This window comes from Diuraphis noxia, unplaced genomic scaffold, assembly GCF_037042655.1.
Source record: "Diuraphis noxia isolate RWA-SAM2 unplaced genomic scaffold, SU_Dnox_SAM2 contig0005, whole genome shotgun sequence".
NCBI lineage: Eukaryota > Metazoa > Arthropoda > Insecta > Hemiptera > Aphididae > Diuraphis > Diuraphis noxia.
The window spans coordinates 53,020,331-53,043,134 of record NW_028301715.1 but is presented as its reverse complement, the minus strand read 5'-3'; positions in this window follow the sequence as shown (position 1 = coordinate 53,043,134).

Sequence of the window (22,804 nt, the reverse complement as noted above, 5' to 3'; positions counted from 1 at the left end):
TGTTTTAGATGTAAAATAATGTGAACTTAACGATAAAAATATAAAAAGTATGATTAGTTTAATAGAAATGACTTAAGATTATATTTAGCGGATTCATCACCTGTATTTCAAAATTTTTTTACGACCTTTTATATTCACCCAAATGTATTGTAAAGACGTGTTTTAGATGTAAAATAATGTGAACTTAACGATAAAAATATAAAAAGTATGATTAGTTCAATACAAATGACTTTAAACGATATTTAGCGGAATTATCACAATTTTTTACCCAATTTTTTCCCAAATTTTTTTTCTATTTTTTGTATTCACCCAAATGTATTGTAAATACGTGTTTTAGATGTAAAATAATGTGAACTTAACGTTAAAAATATAAAAAGTATGATTAGTTTAATAGAAATGACTTAAGACGATATTTAGCGGATTCATCACCTGTATTTCAAAATTTTTTTACGACCTTTTATATTCACCCAAATGTATTGTAAAGACGTGTTTTAGATGTAAAATAATGTGAACTTAACGATAAAAATATAAAAAGTATGATTAGTTCAATACAAATTACTATAATCGATATTTAGCGAAATTATCACCATTTTTTACCAAATTTTTTCCCTAATTTTTTTTCTATTTTTTGTATTCACCCAAATGTATTGTAAATACGTGTTTTAGATGTAAAATAATGAGAACTTAACGATAAAAATATAAAAAGTATGATGAGTTTAATAGAAATGACTTAAGACGATATTTAGCGGATTCATCACCTGTATTTCAAAATTTTTTTACGACCTTTTATATTCACCCAAATGTATTGTAAAGACGTGTTTTAGATGTAAAATAATGTGAACTTAACGATAAAAATATAAAAAGTATGATTAGTTTAATAGAAATGACTTAAGACGATATTTAGCGGATTCATCACCTGTATTTCAAAATTTTTTTACGACCTTTTATATTCACCCAAATGTATTGTAAAGACGTGTTTTAGATATAAAATAATGTGAACTTAACGTTAAAAATATAAAAAGTATGATTAGTTTAATAGAAATGACTTTAATCGATATTTAGCGAAATTATCACCATTTTTTACCAAATTTTTTCCCAAATTTTTTTCTATTTTTTGTATTCACCCAAATGTATTGTAAATACGTGTTTTAGATGTAAAATAATGTGAACTTAACGTTAAAAATATAAAAAGTATGATTAGTTTAATAGAAATGACTTAAGACAATATTTAGCGGATTCATCACCTGTATTTCAAAATTTTTTTACGACCTTTTATATTCACCCAAATGTATTGTAAAGACGTGTTTTAGATGTAAAATAATGTGAACTTAACGATAAAAATATAAAAAGTATGATTAGTTTAATAGAAATGACTTAAGACGATATTTAGCGGATTCATCACCTGTATTTCAAAATTTTTTTACGACCTTTTATATTCACCCAAATGTATTGTAAAGACGTGTTTTAGATGTAAAATAATGTGAACTTAACGATAAAAATATAAAAAGTATGATTAGTTCAATACAAATGACATTAATCGATATTTAGCGAAATTATCACAATTTTTTACCAAATTTTTTCCCTAATTTTTTTTCTATTTTTTGTATTCACCCAAATGTATTGTAAATACGTGTTTTAGATGTAAAATAATGTGAACTTAACGATAAAAATATAAAAAGTATGATTAGTTTAATAGAAATGACTTAAGACGATATTTAGCGGATTCATCACCTGCATTTCAAAATTTTTTTACGACCTTTTATATTCACCCAAATGTATTGTAAAGACGTGGTTTAGATGTAAAATAATGTGAACTTAACGATAAAAATATAAAAAGTATGATTAGTTCAATACAAATTACTTTAATCGATATTTAGCGAAATTATCACCATTTTTTACCAAATTTTTTCCCTAATTTTTTTTCTATTTTTTGTATTCACCCAAATGTATTGTAAATACGTGTTTTAGATGTAAAATAATGTGAACTTAACGATAAAAATATAAAAAGTATGATGAGTTTAATAGAAATGACTTAAGACGATATTTAGCGGATTCATCACCTGTATTTCAAAATTTTTTTACGACCTTTTATATTCACCCAAATGTATTGTAAAGACGTGTTTTAGATGTAAAATAATGTGAACTTAACGATAAAAATATAAAAAGTATGATTAGTTTAATAGAAATGACTTAAGATTATATTTAGCGGATTCATCACCTGTATTTCAAAATTTTTTTACGACCTTTTATATTCACCCAAATGTATTGTAAAGACGTGTTTTAGATGTAAAATAATGTGAACTTAACGATAAAAATATAAAAAGTATGATTAGTTCAATACAAATGACTTTAATCGATATTTAGCGAAATTATCACCATTTTTTACCAAATTATTTCCCTAATTTTATTTCTATTTTTTGTATTCACCCAAATGTATTGTAAATACGTGTTTTAGATGTAAAATAATGTGAACTTAACGATAAAAATATAAAAAGTATGATTAGTTTAATAGAAATGACTTAAGACGATATTTAGCGGATTCATCACCTGTATTTCAAAATTTTTATACGACCTTTTATATTCACCCAAATGTATTGTAAAGACGTGTTTTAGATGTAAAATAATGTGAACTTAACGATAAAAATATAAAAAGTATGATTAGTTCAATACAAATGACTTTAAACGATATTTAGCGGAATTATCACAATTTTTTACCCAATTTTTTCCCAAATTTTTTTTCTATTTTTTGTATTCACCCAAATGTATTGTAAATACGTGTTTTAGATGTAAAATAATGTGAACTTAACGTTAAAAATATAAAAAGTATGATTAGTTTAATAGAAATGACTTAAGACGATATTTAGCGGATTCATCACCTGTATTTCAAAATTTTTTTACGACCTTTTATATTCACCCAAATGTATTGTAAAGACGTGTTTTAGATGTAAAATAATGTGAACTTAACGATAAAAATATAAAAAGTATGATTAGTTCAATACAAATTACTATAATCGATATTTAGCGAAATTATCACCATTTTTTACCAAATTTTTTCCCTAATTTTTTTTCTATTTTTTGTATTCACCCAAATGTATTGTAAATACGTGTTTTAGATGTAAAATAATGTGAACTTAACGATAAAAATATAAAAAGTATGATGAGTTTAATAGAAATGACTTAAGACGATATTTAGCGGATTCATCACCTGTATTTAAAAATTTTTTACGACCTTTTATATTCACCCAAATGTATTGTAAAGACGTGTTTTAGATGTAAAATAATGTGAACTTAACGATAAAAATATAAAAAGTATGATTAGTTCAATACAAATGACTTTAATCGATATTTAGCGAAATTATCACCATTTTTTACCAAATTATTTCCCTAATTTTATTTCTATTTTTTGTATTCACCTAAATGTATTGTAAATACGTGTTTTAGATGTAAAATAATGTGAACTTAACGATAAAAATATAAAAAGTATGATTAGTTTAATAGAAATGACTTAAGACGATATTTAGCGGATTCATCACCTGTATTTCAAAATTTTTATACGACCTTTTATATTCACCCAAATGTATTGTAAAGACGTGTTTTAGATGTAAAATAATGTGAACTTAACGATAAAAATATAAAAAGTATGATTAGTTCAATACAAATGACTTTAAACGATATTTAGCGGAATTATCACAATTTTTTACCCAATTTTTTCCCAATTTTTTTTTCTATTTTTTGTATTCACCCAAATGTATTGTAAATACGTGTTTTAGATGTAAAATAATGTGAACTTAACGATAAAAATATAAAAAGTATGATGAGTTTAATAGAAATGACTTAAGACGATATTTAGCGGATTCATCACCTGTATTTAAAAATTTTTTACGACCTTTTATATTCACCCAAATGTATTGTAAAGACGTGTTTTAGATGTAAAATAATGTGAACTTAACGATAAAAATATAAAAAGTATGATTAGTTCAATACAAATGACTTTAATCGATATTTAGCGAAATTATCACCATTTTTTACCAAATTATTTCCCTAATTTTATTTCTATTTTTTGTATTCACCTAAATGTATTGTAAATACGTGTTTTAGATGTAAAATAATGTGAACTTAACGATAAAAATATAAAAAGTATGATTAGTTTAATAGAAATGACTTAAGACGATATTTAGCGGATTCATCACCTGTATTTCAAAATTTTTATACGACCTTTTATATTCACCCAAATGTATTGTAAAGACGTGTTTTAGATGTAAAATAATGTGAACTTAACGATAAAAATATAAAAAGTATGATTAGTTCAATACAAATGACTTTAAACGATATTTAGCGGAATTATCACCATTTTTTACCCAATTTTTTCCCAAATTTTTTTTCTATTTTTTATATTCACCCAAATGTATTGTAAATACGTGTTTTAGATGTAAAATAATGTGAACTTAACGATAAAAATATAAAAAGTATGATTAGTTTAATAGAAATGACTTAAGACGATATTTAGCGGATTCATCACCTGTATTTCAAAATTTTTTTACGACCTTTTATATTCACCCAAATGTATTGTAAATACGTGTTTTAGATGTAAAATAATGTGAACTTAACGATAAAAATATAAAAAGTATGATTAGTTCAATACAAATGACTTTAAACGATATTTAGCGGAATTATCACAATTTTTTACCCAATTTTTTCCCAATTTTTTTTTCTATTTTTTGTATTCACCCAAATGTATTGTAAATACGTGTTTTAGATGTAAAATAATGTGAACTTAACGTTAAAAATATAAAAAGTATGATTAGTTTAATAGAAATGACTTAAGACGATATTTAGCGGATTCATCACCTGTATTTCAAAATTTTTTTACGACCTTTTATATTCACCCAAATGTATTGTAAAGACGTGTTTTAGATGTAAAATAATGTGAACTTAACGATAAAAATATAAAAAGTATGATTAGTTCAATACAAATTACTTTATTCGATATTTAGCGAAATTATCACCATTTTTTACCAAATTTTTTCCCTAATTTTTTTTCTATTTTTTGTATTCACCCAAATGTATTGTAAATACGTGTTTTAGATGTAAAATAATGTGAACTTAACGATAAAAATATAAAAAGTATGATGAGTTTAATAGAAATGACTTAAGACGATATTTAGCGGATTCATCACCTGTATTTAAAAATTTTTTACGACCTTTTATATTCACCCAAATGTATTGTAAAGACGTGTTTTAGATGTAAAATAATGTGAACTTAACGATAAAAATATAAAAAGTATGATTAGTTCAATACAAATGACTTTAATCGATATTTAGCGAAATTATCACCATTTTTTACCAAATTATTTCCCTAATTTTATTTCTATTTTTTGTATTCACCTAAATGTATTGTAAATACGTGTTTTAGATGTAAAATAATGTGAACTTAACGATAAAAATATAAAAAGTATGATTAGTTTAATAGAAATGACTTAAGACGATATTTAGCGGATTCATCACCTGTATTTCAAAATTTTTATACGACCTTTTATATTCACCCAAATGTATTGTAAAGACGTGTTTTAGATGTAAAATAATGTGAACTTAACGATAAAAATATAAAAAGTATGATTAGTTCAATACAAATGACTTTAAACGATATTTAGCGGAATTATCACAATTTTTTACCCAATTTTTTCCCAATTTTTTTTTCTATTTTTTGTATTCACCCAAATGTATTGTAAATACGTGTTTTAGATGTAAAATAATGTGAACTTAACGATAAAAATATAAAAAGTATGATGAGTTTAATAGAAATGACTTAAGACGATATTTAGCGGATTCATCACCTGTATTTAAAAATTTTTTACGACCTTTTATATTCACCCAAATGTATTGTAAAGACGTGTTTTAGATGTAAAATAATGTGAACTTAACGATAAAAATATAAAAAGTATGATTAGTTCAATACAAATGACTTTAATCGATATTTAGCGAAATTATCACCATTTTTTACCAAATTATTTCCCTAATTTTATTTCTATTTTTTGTATTCACCTAAATGTATTGTAAATACGTGTTTTAGATGTAAAATAATGTGAACTTAACGATAAAAATATAAAAAGTATGATTAGTTTAATAGAAATGACTTAAGACGATATTTAGCGGATTCATCACCTGTATTTCAAAATTTTTATACGACCTTTTATATTCACCCAAATGTATTGTAAAGACGTGTTTTAGATGTAAAATAATGTGAACTTAACGATAAAAATATAAAAAGTATGATTAGTTCAATACAAATTACTTTATTCGATATTTAGCGAAATTATCACCATTTTTTACCAAATTTTTTCCCTAATTTTTTTTCTATTTTTTGTATTCACCCAAATGTATTGTAAATACGTGTTTTAGATGTAAAATAATGTGAACTTAACGATAAAAATATAAAAAGTATGATGAGTTTAATAGAAATGACTTAAGACGATATTTAGCGGATTCATCACCTGTATTTCAAAATTTTTTTACGACCTTTTATATTCACCCAAATGTATTGTAAAGACGTGTTTTAGATGTAAAATAATGTGAACTTAACGATAAAAATATAAAAAGTATGATTAGTACAATACAAATTACTTTAATCGATATTTAGCGAAATTATCACCATTTTTTACCAAATTTTTTCCCTAATTTTTTTTCTATTTTTTGAATTCACCCAAATGTATTGTAAATACGTGTTTTAGATGTAAAATAATGTGAACTTAACGTTAAAAATATAAAAAGTATGATTAGTTTAATAGAAATGACTTAAGACGATATTTAGCGGATTCATCACCTGTATTTCAAAATTTTTTTACGACCTTTTATATTCACCCAAATGTATTGTAAAGACGTGTTTTAGATGTAAAATAATGTGAACTTAACGATAAAAATATAAAAAGTATGATTAGTTCAATACAAATTACTTTAATCGATATTTAGCGAAATTATCACCATTTTTTACCAAATTTTTTCACTAATTTTTTTTCAATTTTTTGTATTCACCCAAATGTATTGTAAATACGTGTTTTAGATGTAAAATAATGTGAACTTAACGATAAAAATATAAAAAGTATGATGAGTTTAATAGAAATGACTTAAGACGATATTTAGCGGATTCATCACCTGTATTTCAAAATTTTTTTACGACCTTTTATATTCACCCAAATGTATTGTAAAGACGTGTTTTAGATGTAAAATAATGTGAACTTAACGATAAAAATATAAAAAGTATGATTAGTTTAATAGAAATGACTTAAGACGATATTTAGCGGATTCATCACCTGTATTTCAAAATTTTTTTACGACCTTTTATATTCACCCAAATGTATTGTAAAGACGTGTTTTAGATATAAAATAATGTGAACATAACGTTAAAAATATAAAAAGTATGATTAGTTTAATAGAAATGACTTTAATCGATATTTAGCGAAATTATCACCATTTTTTACCAAATTTTTTCCCAAATTTTTTTCTATTTTTTGTATTCACCCAAATGTATTGTAAATACGTGTTTTAGATGTAAAATAATGTGAACTTAACGTTAAAAATATAAAAAGTATGATTAGTTTAATAGAAATGACTTAAGACAATATTTAGCGGATTCATCACCTGTATTTCAAAATTTTTTTACGACCTTTTATATTCACCCAAATGTATTGTAAAGACGTGTTTTAGATGTAAAATAATATGAACTTAACGATAAAAATATAAAAAGTATGATTAGTTTAATAGAAATGACTTAAGACGATATTTAGCGGATTCATCACCTGTATTTCAAAATTTTTTTACGACCTTTTATATTCACCCAAATGTATTGTAAAGACGTGTTTTAGATGTAAAATAATGTGAACTTAACGATAAAAATATAAAAAGTATGATTAGTTCAATACAAATGACATTAATCGATATTTAGCGAAATTATCACAATTTTTTACCAAATTTTTTCCCTAATTTTTTTTCTATTTTTTGTATTCACCCAAATGTATTGTAAATACGTGTTTTAGATGTAAAATAATGTGAACTTAACGATAAAAATATAAAAAGTATGATGAGTTTAATAGAAATGTCTTAAGACGATATTTAGCGGATTCATCACCTGTATTTCAAAATTTTTTTACGACCTTTTATATTCACCCAAATGTATTGTAAAGACGTGTTTTAGATCTAAAATAATGTGAACTTAACGTTAAAAATATAAAAAGTATGATTAGTTTAATAGAAATGACTTTAATCGATATTTAGCGAAATTATCACCATTTTTTACCAAATTTTTTCCCAAATTTTTTTTCTATTTTTTGTATTCACCCAAATGTATTGTAAATACGTGTTTTAGATGTAAAATAATGTGAACTTAACGTTAAAAATATAAAACGTATGATTAGTTTAATAGAAATGACTTAAGACGATATTTAGCGGATTCATCACCTGTATTTCAAAATTTTTTTACGACCTTTTATATTCACCCAAATGTATTGTAAAGACGTGTTTTAGATGTAAAATAATGTGAACTTAACGATAAAAATATAAAAAGTATGATTAGTTTAATAGAAATGACTTAAGACGATATTTAGCGGATTCATCACCTGTATTTCAAAATTTTTTTACGACCTTTTATATTCACCCAAATGTATTGTAAATACGTGTTTTAGATGTAAAATAATGTGAACTTAACGTTAAAAATATAAAAAGTATGATTAGTTTAATAGAAATGACTTTAATCGATATTTAGCTAAATTATCACCATTTTTTACCAAATTTTTTCCCAAATTTTTTTTCTATTTTTTGTATTCACCCAAATGTATTGTAAATACGTGTTTTAGATGTAAAATAATGTGAACTTAACGTTAAAAATATAAAACGTATGATTAGTTTAATAGAAATGACTTAAGACAATATTTAGCGGATTCATCACCTGTATTTCAAAATTTTTTTACGACCTTTTATATTCACCCAAATGTATTGTAAAGACGTGTTTTAGATGTAAAATAATGTGAACTTAACGATAAAAATATAAAAAGTATGATTAGTTCAATACAAATGACTTTAATCGATATTTAGCGAAATTATCACAATTTTTTACCAAATTTTTTCCCTAATTTTTTTTCTATTTTTTGTATTCACCCAAATGTATTGTAAATACGTGTTTTAGATGTAAAATAATGTGAACTTAACGATAAAAATATAAAAAGTATGATGAGTTTAATAGAAATGTCTTAAGACGATATTTAGCGGATTCATCACCTGTATTTCAAAATTTTTTTACGACCTTTTATATTCACCCAAAGGTATTGTAAAGACGTGTTTTAGATGTAAAATAATGTGAACTTAACGTTAAAAATATAAAAAGTATGATTAGTTTAATAGAAATGACTTTAATCGATATTTAGCGAAATTATCACCATTTTTTACCAAATTTTTTCCCAAATTTTTTTTCTATTTTTTGTATTCACCCAAATGTATTGTAAATACGTGTTTTAGATGTAAAATAATGTGAACTTAACGTTAAAAATATAAAAAGTATGATTAGTTTAATAGAAATGACTTAAGACAATATTTAGCGGATTCATCACCTGTATTTCAAAATTTTTTTACGACCTTTTATATTCACCCAAATGTATTGTAAAGACGTGTTTTAGATGTAAAATAATGTGAACTTTACGATAAAAATATAAAAAGTATGATTAGTTTAATAGAAATGACTTAAGACGATATTTTGCGGATTCATCACCTGTATTTCAAAAATTTTTTTACGACCTTTTATATTCACCTAAATGTATTGTAAAGACGTGTTTTAGATGTAAAATAATGTGAACTTAACGATAAAAATATAAAAAGTATGATTAGTTCAATACAAATGACTTTAATCGATATTTAGCGAAATTATCACAATTTTTTACCAAATTTTTTCCCTAATTTTTTTTCTATTTTTTGTATTCACCCAAATGTATTGTAAATACGTGTTTTAGATGTAAAATAATGTGAACTTAACGATAAAAATATAAAAAGTATGATGAGTTTAATAGAAATGTCTTAAGACGATATTTAGCGGATTCATCACCTGTATTTCAAAATTTTTTTACGACCTTTTATATTCACCCAAATGTATTGTAAAGACGTGTTTTAGATCTAAAATAATGTGAACTTAACGTTAAAAATATAAAAAGTATGATTAGTTTAATAGAAATGACTTTAATCGATATTTAGCGAAATTATCACCATTTTTTACCAAATTTTTTCCCAAATTTTTTTTCTATTTTTTGTATTCACCCAAATGTATTGTAAATACGTGTTTTAGATGTAAAATAATGTGAACTTAACGTTAAAAATATAAAACGTATGATTAGTTTAATAGAAATGACTTAAGACGATATTTAGCGGATTCATCACCTGTATTTCAAAATTTTTTTACGACCTTTTATATTCACCCAAATGTATTGTAAAGACGTGTTTTAGATGTAAAATAATGTGAACTTAACGATAAAAATATAAAAAGTATGATTAGTTTAATAGAAATGACTTAAGACGATATTTAGCGGATTCATCACCTGTATTTCAAAATTTTTTTACGACCTTTTATATTCACCCAAATGTATTGTAAAGACGTGTTTTAGATGTAAAATAATGTGAACTTAACGATAAAAATATAAAAAGTATGATTAGTTTAATAGAAATGACTTAAGACGATATTTAGCGGATTCATCACCTGTATTTCAAAATTTTTTTACGACCTTTTATATTCACCCAAATGTATTGTAAATACGTGTTTTAGATGTAAAATAATGTGAACTTAACGTTAAAAATATAAAAAGTATGATTAGTTTAATAGAAATGACTTTAATCGATATTTAGCTAAATTATCACCATTTTTTACCAAATTTTTTCCCAAATTTTTTTTCTATTTTTTGTATTCACCCAAATGTATTGTAAATACGTGTTTTAGATGTAAAATAATGTGAACTTAACGTTAAAAATATAAAACGTATGATTAGTTTAATAGAAATGACTTAAGACAATATTTAGCGGATTCATCACCTGTATTTCAAAATTTTTTTACGACCTTTTATATTCACCCAAATGTATTGTAAAGACGTGTTTTAGATGTAAAATAATGTGAACTTAACGATAAAAATATAAAAAGTATGATTAGTTCAATACAAATGACTTTAATCGATATTTAGCGAAATTATCACAATTTTTTACCAAATTTTTTCCCTAATTTTTTTTCTATTTTTTGTATTCACCCAAATGTATTGTAAATACGTGTTTTAGATGTAAAATAATGTGAACTTAACGATAAAAATATAAAAAGTATGATGAGTTTAATAGAAATGTCTTAAGACGATATTTAGCGGATTCATCACCTGTATTTCAAAATTTTTTTACGACCTTTTATATTCACCCAAAGGTATTGTAAAGACGTGTTTTAGATGTAAAATAATGTGAACTTAACGTTAAAAATATAAAAAGTATGATTAGTTTAATAGAAATGACTTTAATCGATATTTAGCGAAATTATCACCATTTTTTACCAAATTTTTTCCCAAATTTTTTTTCTATTTTTTGTATTCACCCAAATGTATTGTAAATACGTGTTTTAGATGTAAAATAATGTGAACTTAACGTTAAAAATATAAAAAGTATGATTAGTTTAATAGAAATGACTTAAGACAATATTTAGCGGATTCATCACCTGTATTTCAAAATTTTTTTACGACCTTTTATATTCACCCAAATGTATTGTAAAGACGTGTTTTAGATGTAAAATAATGTGAACTTTACGATAAAAATATAAAAAGTATGATTAGTTTAATAGAAATGACTTAAGACGATATTTTGCGGATTCATCACCTGTATTTCAAAAATTTTTTTACGACCTTTTATATTCACCTAAATGTATTGTAAAGACGTGTTTTAGATGTAAAATAATGTGAACTTAACGATAAAAATATAAAAAGTATGATTAGTTCAATACAAATGACTTTAATCGATATTTAGCGAAATTATCACAATTTTTTACCAAATTTTTTCCCTAATTTTTTTTCTATTTTTTGTATTCACCCAAATGTATTGTAAATACGTGTTTTAGATGTAAAATAATGTGAACTTAACGATAAAAATATAAAAAGTATGATGAGTTTAATAGAAATGTCTTAAGACGATATTTAGCGGATTCATCACCTGTATTTCAAAATTTTTTTACGACCTTTTATATTCACCCAAATGTATTGTAAATACGTGTTTTAGATGTAAAATAATGTGAACTTAACGTTAAAAATATAAAACGTATGATTAGTTTAATAGAAATGACTTAAGACAATATTTAGCGGATTCATCACCTGTATTTCAAAATTTTTTTACGACCTTTTATATTCACCCAAATGTATTGTAAAGACCTGTTTTAGATGTAAAATAATGTGAACTTAACGATAAAAATATAAATAGTATGATTAGTTTAATAGAAATGACTTAAGACGATATTTAGCGGATTCATCACCTGTATTTCAAAATTTTTTTACGACCTTTTATATTCACCCAAATGTATTGTAAAGACGTGTTTTAGATGTAAAATAATGTGAACTTAACGATAAAAATATAAAAAGTATGATTAGTTTAATAGAAATGACTTAAGACGATATTTAGCGGATTCATCACCTGTATTTCAAAATTTTTTTACGACCTTTTATATTCACCCAAATGTATTGTAAAGACGTGTTTTAGATGTAAAATAATGTGAACTTAACGATAAAAATATAAAAAGTATGATTAGTTTAATAGAAATGACTTAAGACGATATTTAGCGGATTCATCACCTGTATTTCAAAATTTTTTTACGACCTTTTATATTCACCCAAATGTATTGTAAATACGTGTTTTAGATGTAAAATAATGTGAACTTAACGATAAAAATATAAAAAGTATGATTAGTTCAATACAAATGACTTTAATCGATATTTAGCGAAATTATCACAATTTTTTACCAAATTTTTTCCCTAATTTTTTTTCTATTTTTTGTATTCACCCAAATGTATTGTAAATACGTGTTTTAGATGTAAAATAATGTGAACTTAACGATAAAAATATAAAAAGTATGATGAGTTTAATAGAAATGACTTAAGACGATATTTAGCGGATTCATCACCTGTATTTCAAAATTTTTTTACGACCTTTTATATTCACCCAAATGTATTGTAATGACGTGTTTTAGATGTAAAATAATGTGAACTTAACGTTAAAAATATAAAAAGTATGATTAGTTTAATAGAAATGACTTTAATCGATATTTAGCGAAATTATCACCATTTTTTACCAAATTTTTTCCCAAATTTTTTTTCTATTTTTTGTATTCACCCAAATGTATTGTAAATACGTGTTTTAGATGTAAAATAATGTGAACTTAACGTTAAAAATATAAAACGTATGATTAGTTTAATAGAAATGACTTAAGACAATATTTAGCGGATTCATCACCTGTATTTCAAAATTTTTTTACGACCTTTTATATTCACCCAAATGTATTGTAAAGACGTGTTTTAGATGTAAAATAATGTGAACTTAACGATAAAAATATAAAAAGTATGATTAGTTTAATAGAAATGACTTAAGACGATATTTAGCGGATTCATCACCTGTATTTCAAAATTTTTTTACGACCTTTTATATTCACCCAAATGTATTGTAAAGACGTGTTTTAGATGTAAAATAATGTGAACTTAACGATAAAAATATAAAAAGTATGATTAGTTTAATAGAAATGACTTAAGACGATATTTAGCGGATTCATCACCTGTATTTCAAAATTTTTTTACGACCTTTTATATTCACCCAAATGTATTGTAAAGACGTGTTTTAGATGTAAAATAATGTGAACTTAACGATAAAAATATAAAAAGTATGATTAGTTTAATAGAAATGACTTAAGACGATATTTAGCGGATTCATCACCTGTATTTCAAAATTTTTTTACGACCTTTTATATTCACCCAAATGTATTGTAAATACGTGTTTTAGATGTAAAATAATGTGAACTTAACGATAAAAATATAAAAAGTATGATTAGTTCAATACAAATGACTTTAATCGATATTTAGCGAAATTATCACAATTTTTTACCAAATTTTTTCCCTAATTTTTTTTCTATTTTTTGTATTCACCCAAATGTATTGTAAATACGTGTTTTAGATGTAAAATAATGAGAACTTAACGATAAAAATATAAAAAGTATGATGAGTTTAATAGAAATGACTTAAGACGATATTTAGCGGATTCATCACCTGTATTTCAAAATTTTTTTACGACCTTTTATATTCACCCAAATGTATTGTAAATACGTGTTTTAGATGTAAAATAATGTGAACTTAACGTTAAAAATATAAAAAGTATGATTAGTTTAATAGAAATGACTTTAATCGATATTTAGCGAAATTATCACCATTTTTTACCAAATTTTTTCCCAAATTTTTTTTTTATTTTTTGTATTCACCCAAATGTATTGTAAATACGTGTTTTAGATGTAAAATAATGTGAACTTAACGTTAAAAATATAAAACGTATGATTAGTTTAATAGAAATGACTTAAGACAATATTTAGCGGATTCATCACCTGTATTTCAAAATTTTTTTACGACCTTTTATATTCACCCAAATGTATTGTAAAGACGTGTTCTAGATGTAAAATAATGTGAACTTAACGATAAAAATATAAAAAGTATGATTAGTTTAATAGAAATGACTTAAGACGATATTTAGCGGATTCATCACCTGTATTTCAAAATTTTTTTACGACCTTTTATATTCACCAAATGTATTGTAAAGACGTGTTTTAGATGTAAAATAATGTGAACTTAACGATAAAAATATAAAAAGTATGATTAGTTTAATAGAAATGACTTAAGACGATATTTAGTGGATTCATCACCTGTATTTCAAAATTTTTTTACGACCTTTTATATTCACCCAAATGTATTGTAAAGACGTGTTTTAGATGTAAAATAATGTGAACTTAACGATAAAAATATAAAAAGTATGATTAGTTTAATAGAAATGACTTAAGACGATATTTAGCGGATTCATCACCTGTATTTCAAAATTTTTTTACGACCTTTTATATTCACCCAAATGTATTGTAAATACGTGTTTTAGATGTAAAATAATGTGAACTTAACGATAAAAATATAAAAAGTATGATTAGTTCAATACAAATGACTTTAATCGATATTTAGCGAAATTATCACAATTTTTTACCAAATTTTTTCCCTAATTTTTTTTCTATTTTTTGTATTCACCCAAATGTATTGTAAATACGTGTTTTAGATGTAAAATAATGTGAACTTAACGATAAAAATATAAAAAGTATGATGAGTTTAATAGAAATGACTTAAGACGATATTTAGCGGATTCATCACCTGTATTTCAAAATTTTTTTACGACCTTTTATATTCACCCAAATGTATTGTAAAGACGTGTTTTAGATGTAAAATAATGTGAACTTAACGATAAAAATATAAAAAGTATGATTAGTTTAATAGAAATGACTTAAGACGATATTTAGCTGATTCATCACCTGTATTTCAAAATTTTTTTACGACCTTTTATATTCACCCAAATGTATTGTAAAGACGTGTTTTAGATGTAAAATAATGTGAACTTAACGATAAAAATATAAAAAGTATGATTAGTTTAATAGAAATGACTTAAGACGATATTTAGCGGATTCATCACCTGTATTTCAAAATTTTTTTACGACCTTTTATATTCACCTAAATGTATTGTAAAGACGTGTTTTAGATGTAAAATAATGTGAACTTAACGATAAAAATATAAAAAGTATGATTAGTTCGATACAAATGACTTTAATCGATATTTAGCGAAATTATCACAATTTTTTACCAAATTTTTTCCCTAATTTTTTTTCTATTTTTTGTATTCACCCAAATGTATTGTAAATACGTGTTTTAGATGTAAAATAATGTGAACTTAACGATAAAAATATAAAAAGTATGATGAGTTTAATAGAAATGTCTTAAGACGATATTTAGCGGATTCATCACCTGTATTTCAAAATTTTTTTACGACCTTTTATATTCACCCAAATGTATTGTAAATACGTGTTTTAGATGTAAAATAATGTGAACTTAACGTTAAAAATATAAAACGTATGATTAGTTTAATAGAAATGACTTAAGACAATATTTAGCGGATTCATCACCTGTATTTCAAAATTTTTTTACGACCTTTTATATTCACCCAAATGTATTGTAAAGACCTGTTTTAGATGTAAAATAATGTGAACTTAACGATAAAAATATAAATAGTATGATTAGTTTAATAGAAATGACTTAAGACGATATTTAGCGGATTCATCACCTGTATTTCAAAATTTTTTTACGACCTTTTATATTCACCCAAATGTATTGTAAAGACGTGTTTTAGATGTAAAATAATGTGAACTTAACGATAAAAATATAAAAAGTATGATTAGTTTAATAGAAATGACTTAAGACGATATTTAGCGGATTCATCACCTGTATTTCAAAATTTTTTTACGACCTTTTATATTCACCCAAATGTATTGTAAAGACGTGTTTTAGATGTAAAATAATGTGAACTTAACGATAAAAATATAAAAAGTATGATTAGTTTAATAGAAATGACTTAAGACGATATTTAGCGGATTCATCACCTGTATTTCAAAATTTTTTTACGACCTTTTATATTCACCCAAATGTATTGTAAATACGTGTTTTAGATGTAAAATAATGTGAACTTAACGATAAAAATATAAAAAGTATGATTAGTTCAATACAAATGACTTTAATCGATATTTAGCGAAATTATCACAATTTTTTACCAAATTTTTTCCCTAATTTTTTTTCTATTTTTTGTATTCACCCAAATGTATTGTAAATACGTGTTTTAGATGTAAAATAATGTGAACTTAACGATAAAAATATAAAAAGTATGATGAGTTTAATAGAAATGACTTAAGACGATATTTAGCGGATTCATCACCTGTATTTCAAAATTTTTTTACGACCTTTTATATTCACCCAAATGTATTGTAATGACGTGTTTTAGATGTAAAATAATGTGAACTTAACGTTAAAAATATAAAAAGTATGATTAGTTTAATAGAAATGACTTTAATCGATATTTAGCGAAATTATCACCATTTTTTACCAAATTTTTTCCCAAATTTTTTTTCTATTTTTTGTATTCACCCAAATGTATTGTAAATACGTGTTTTAGATGTAAAATAATGTGAACTTAACGTTAAAAATATAAAACGTATGATTAGTTTAATAGAAATGACTTAAGACAATATTTAGCGGATTCATCACCTGTATTTCAAAATTTTTTTACGACCTTTTATATTCACCCAAATGTATTGTAAAGACGTGTTTTAGATGTAAAATAATGTGAACTTAACGATAAAAATATAAAAAGTATGATTAGTTTAATAGAAATGACTTAAGACGATATTTAGCGGATTCATCACCTGTATTTCAAAATTTTTTTACGACCTTTTATATTCACCCAAATGTATTGTAAAGACGTGTTTTAGATGTAAAATAATGTGAACTTAACGATAAAAATATAAAAAGTATGATTAGTTTAATAGAAATGACTTAAGACGATATTTAGCGGATTCATCACCTGTATTTCAAAATTTTTTTACGACCTTTTATATTCACCCAAATGTATTGTAAAGACGTGTTTTAGATGTAAAATAATGTGAACTTAACGATAAAAATATAAAAAGTATGATTAGTTTAATAGAAATGACTTAAGACGATATTTAGCGGATTCATCACCTGTATTTCAAAATTTTTTTACGACCTTTTATATTCACCCAAATGTATTGTAAATACGTGTTTTAGATGTAAAATAATGTGAACTTAACGATAAAAATATAAAAAGTATGATTAGTTCAATACAAATGACTTTAATCGATATTTAGCGAAATTATCACAATTTTTTACCAAATTTTTTCCCTAATTTTTTTTCTATTTTTTGTATTCACCCAAATGTATTGTAAATACGTGTTTTAGATGTAAAATAATGAGAACTTAACGATAAAAATATAAAAAGTATGATGAGTTTAATAGAAATGACTTAAGACGATATTTAGCGGATTCATCACCTGTATTTCAAAATTTTTTTACGACCTTTTATATTCACCCAAATGTATTGTAAATACGTGTTTTAGATGTAAAATAATGTGAACTTAACGTTAAAAATATAAAAAGTATGATTAGTTTAATAGAAATGACTTTAATCGATATTTAGCGAAATTATCACCATTTTTTACCAAATTTTTTCCCAAATTTTTTTTTTATTTTTTGTATTCACCCAAATGTATTGTAAATACGTGTTTTAGATGTAAAATAATGTGAACTTAACGTTAAAAATATAAAACGTATGATTAGTTTAATAGAAATGACTTAAGACAATATTTAGCGGATTCATCACCTGTATTTCAAAATTTTTTTACGACCTTTTATATTCACCCAAATGTATTGTAAAGACGTGTTCTAGATGTAAAATAATGTGAACTTAACGATAAAAATATAAAAAGTATGATTAGTTTAATAGAAATGACTTAAGACGATATTTAGCGGATTCATCACCTGTATTTCAAAATTTTTTTACGACCTTTTATATTCACCAAATGTATTGTAAAGACGTGTTTTAGATGTAAAATAATGTGAACTTAACGATAAAAATATAAAAAGTATGATTAGTTTAATAGAAATGACTTAAGACGATATTTAGTGGATTCATCACCTGTATTTCAAAATTTTTTTACGACCTTTTATATTCACCCAAATGTATTGTAAAGACGTGTTTTAGATGTAAAATAATGTGAACTTAACGATAAAAATATAAAAAGTATGATTAGTTTAATAGAAATGACTTAAGACGATATTTAGCGGATTCATCACCTGTATTTCAAAATTTTTTTACGACCTTTTATATTCACCCAAATGTATTGTAAATACGTGTTTTAGATGTAAAATAATGTGAACTTAACGATAAAAATATAAAAAGTATGATTAGTTCAATACAAATGACTTTAATCGATATTTAGCGAAATTATCACAATTTTTTACCAAATTTTTTCCCTAATTTTTTTTCTATTTTTTGTATTCACCCAAATGTATTGTAAATACGTGTTTTAGATGTAAAATAATGTGAACTTAACGATAAAAATATAAAAAGTATGATGAGTTTAATAGAAATGACTTAAGACGATATTTAGCGGATTCATCACCTGTATTTCAAAATTTTTTTACGACCTTTTATATTCACCCAAATGTATTGTAAAGACGTGTTTTAGATGTAAAATAATGTGAACTTAACGATAAAAATATAAAAAGTATGATTAGTTTAATAGAAATGACTTAAGACGATATTTAGCTGATTCATCACCTGTATTTCAAAATTTTTTTACGACCTTTTATATTCACCCAAATGTATTGTAAAGACGTGTTTTAGATGTAAAATAATGTGAACTTAACGATAAAAATATAAAAAGTATGATTAGTTTAATAGAAATGACTTAAGACGATATTTAGCGGATTCATCACCTGTATTTCAAAATTTTTTTACGACCTTTTATATTCACCCAAATGTATTGTAAATACGTGTTTTAGATGTAAAATAATGTGAACTTAACGATAAAAATATAAAAAGTATGATTAGTTCAATACAAATGACTTTAATCGATATTTAGCGAAATTATCACAATTGTTTACCAAATTTTTTCCCTAATTTTTTTTCTATTTTTTGTATTCACCCAAATGTATTGTAAATACGTGTTTTAGATGTAAAATAATGTGAACTTAACGATAAAAATATAAAAAGTATGATGAGTTTAATAGAAATGACTTAAGACGATATTTAGCGGATTCATCACCTGTATTTCAAAATTTTTTTACGACCTTTTATATTCACCCAAATGTATTGTAAAGACGTGTTTTAGATGTAAAATAATGTGAACTTAACGTTAAAAATATAAAAAGTATGATTAGTTTAATAGAAATGACTTTAATCGATATTTAGCGAAATTATCACCATTTTTTACCAAATTTTTTCCCAAATTTTTTTTCTATTTTTTGTATTCACCCAAATGTATTGTAAATACGTGTTTTAGATGTAAAATAATGTGAACTTAACGTTAAAAATATAAAACGTATGATTAGTTTAATAGAAATGACTTAAGACAATATTTAGCGGATTCATCACCTGTATTTCAAAATTTTTTTACGACCTTTTATATTCACCCAAATGTATTGTAAATACGTGTTTTAGATGTAAAATAATGTGAACTTAACGATAAAAATATAAAAAGTATGATTAGTTCAATACAAATGACTTTAATCGATATTTAGCGAAATTATCACAATTTTTTACCAAATTTTTTCCCTAATTTTTTTTCTATTTTTTGTATTCACCCAAATGTATTGTAAATACGTGTTTTAGATGTAAAATAATGTGAACTTAACGATAAAAATATAAAAAGTATGATGAGTTTAATAGAAATGACTTAAGACGATATTTAGCGGATTCATCACCTGTATTTCAAAATTTTTTTACGACCTTTTATATTCACCCAAATGTATTGTAAAGACGTGTTTTAGATGTAAAATAATGTGAACTTAACGTTAAAAATATAAAAAGTATGATTAGTTTAATAGAAATGACTTTAATCGATATTTAGCGAAATTATCACCATTTTTTACCAAATTTTTTCCCAAATTTTTTTTCTATTTTTTGTATTCCCCCAAATGTATTGTAAATACGTGTTTTAGATGTAAAATTATGTGAACTTAACGTTAAAAATATAAAAAGTATGATTAGTTTAATAGAAATGACTTAAGACAATATTTAGCGGATTCATCACCTGTATTTCAAAATTTTTTTACGACCTTTTATATTCATCCAAATGTATTGTAAAGACGTGTTTTAGATGTAAAATAATGTGAACTTAACGATAAAAATATAAAAAGTATGATTAGTTTAATAGAAATGACTTAAGACGATATTTAGCGGATTCATCACCTGTATTTCAAAAATTTTTTTACGACCTTTTATATTCACCTAAATGTATTGTAAAGACGTGTTTTAGATGTAAAATAATGTGAACTAAACGATAAAAATATAAAAAGTATGATTAGTTCAATACAAATGACTTTAATCGATATTTAGCGAAATTATCACCATTTTTTACCAAATTTTTTCCCTAATTTTTTTTCTATTTTTTGTATTCACCCAAATGTATTGTAATATACGTGTTTTAGATGTAATATAATGTGAACTTAACGATAAAAATATAAAAAGTATGATTAGTTTAATAGAAATGACTTAAGACAATATTTAGCGGATTCATCACCTGTATTTCAAAATTTTTTTACGACCTTTTATATTCACCCAAATGTATTGTAAAGACGTGTTTTAGATGTAAAATAATGTGAACTTAACGATAAAAATATAAAAAGTATGATTAGTTTAATAGAAATGACTTAAGACGATATTTAGCGGATTCATCACCTGTATTTCAAAATTTTTTTACGACCTTTTATATTCACCCAAATGTATTGTAAAGACGTTTTTTAGATGTAAAATAATGTGAACTTCACGATAAAAATATAAAAAGTATGATTAGTTCAATACAAATGACTTTAATCGATATTTGGCGAAATTATCACCATTTTTTACCAAATTTTTCCCCTAATTTTTTTTCTATTTTTTGTATTCACCCAAATGTATTGTAAATACGTGTTTTAGATGTAAAATAATGTGAACTTAACGATAAAAATATAAAAAGTATGATGAGTTTAATAGAAATGTCTTAAGACGATATTTAGCGGATTCATCACCTGTATTTCAAAATTTTTTTACGACCTTTTATATTCACCCAAATGTATTGTAAAGACGTGTTTTAGATGTAAAATAATGTGAACTTAACGTTAAAAATATAAAAAGTATGATTAGTTTAATAGAAATGACTTTAATCGATATTTAGCGAAATTATCACCATTTTTTACCAAATTTTTTCCCAAATTTTTTTTCTATTTTTTGTATTCACCCAAATGTATTGTAAATACGTGTTTTAGATGTAAAATAATGTGAACTTAACGTTAAAAATATAAAACGTATGATTAGTTTAATAGAAATGACTTAAGACAATATTTAGCGGATTCATCACCTGTATTTCAAAATTTTTTTACGACCTTTTATATTCACCCAAATGTATTGTAAAGACGTGTTTTAGATGTAAAATAATGTGAACTTAACGATAAAAATATAAAAAGTATGATTAGTTTAATAGAAATGACTTAAGACGATATTTAGCGGATTCATCACCTGTATTTCAAAATTTTTTTACGACCTTTTATATTCACCCAAATGTATTGTAAAGACGTGTTTTAGATGTAAAATAATGTGAACTTAACGATAAAAATATAAAAAGTATGATTAGTTTAATAGAAATGACTTAAGACGATATTTAGCGGATTCATCACCTGTATTTCAAAATTTTTTTAAGACCTTTTATATTCACCCAAATGTATTGTAAATACGTGTTTTAGATGTAAAATAATGTGAACTTAACGATAAAAATATAAAAAGTATGATTAGTTTAATAGAAATGACTTAAGACGATATTTAGCGGATTCATCACCTGTATTTCAAAATTTTTTTACGACCTTTTATATTCACCCAAATGTATTGTAAATACGTGTTTTAGATGTAAAATAATGTGAACTTAACGATAAAA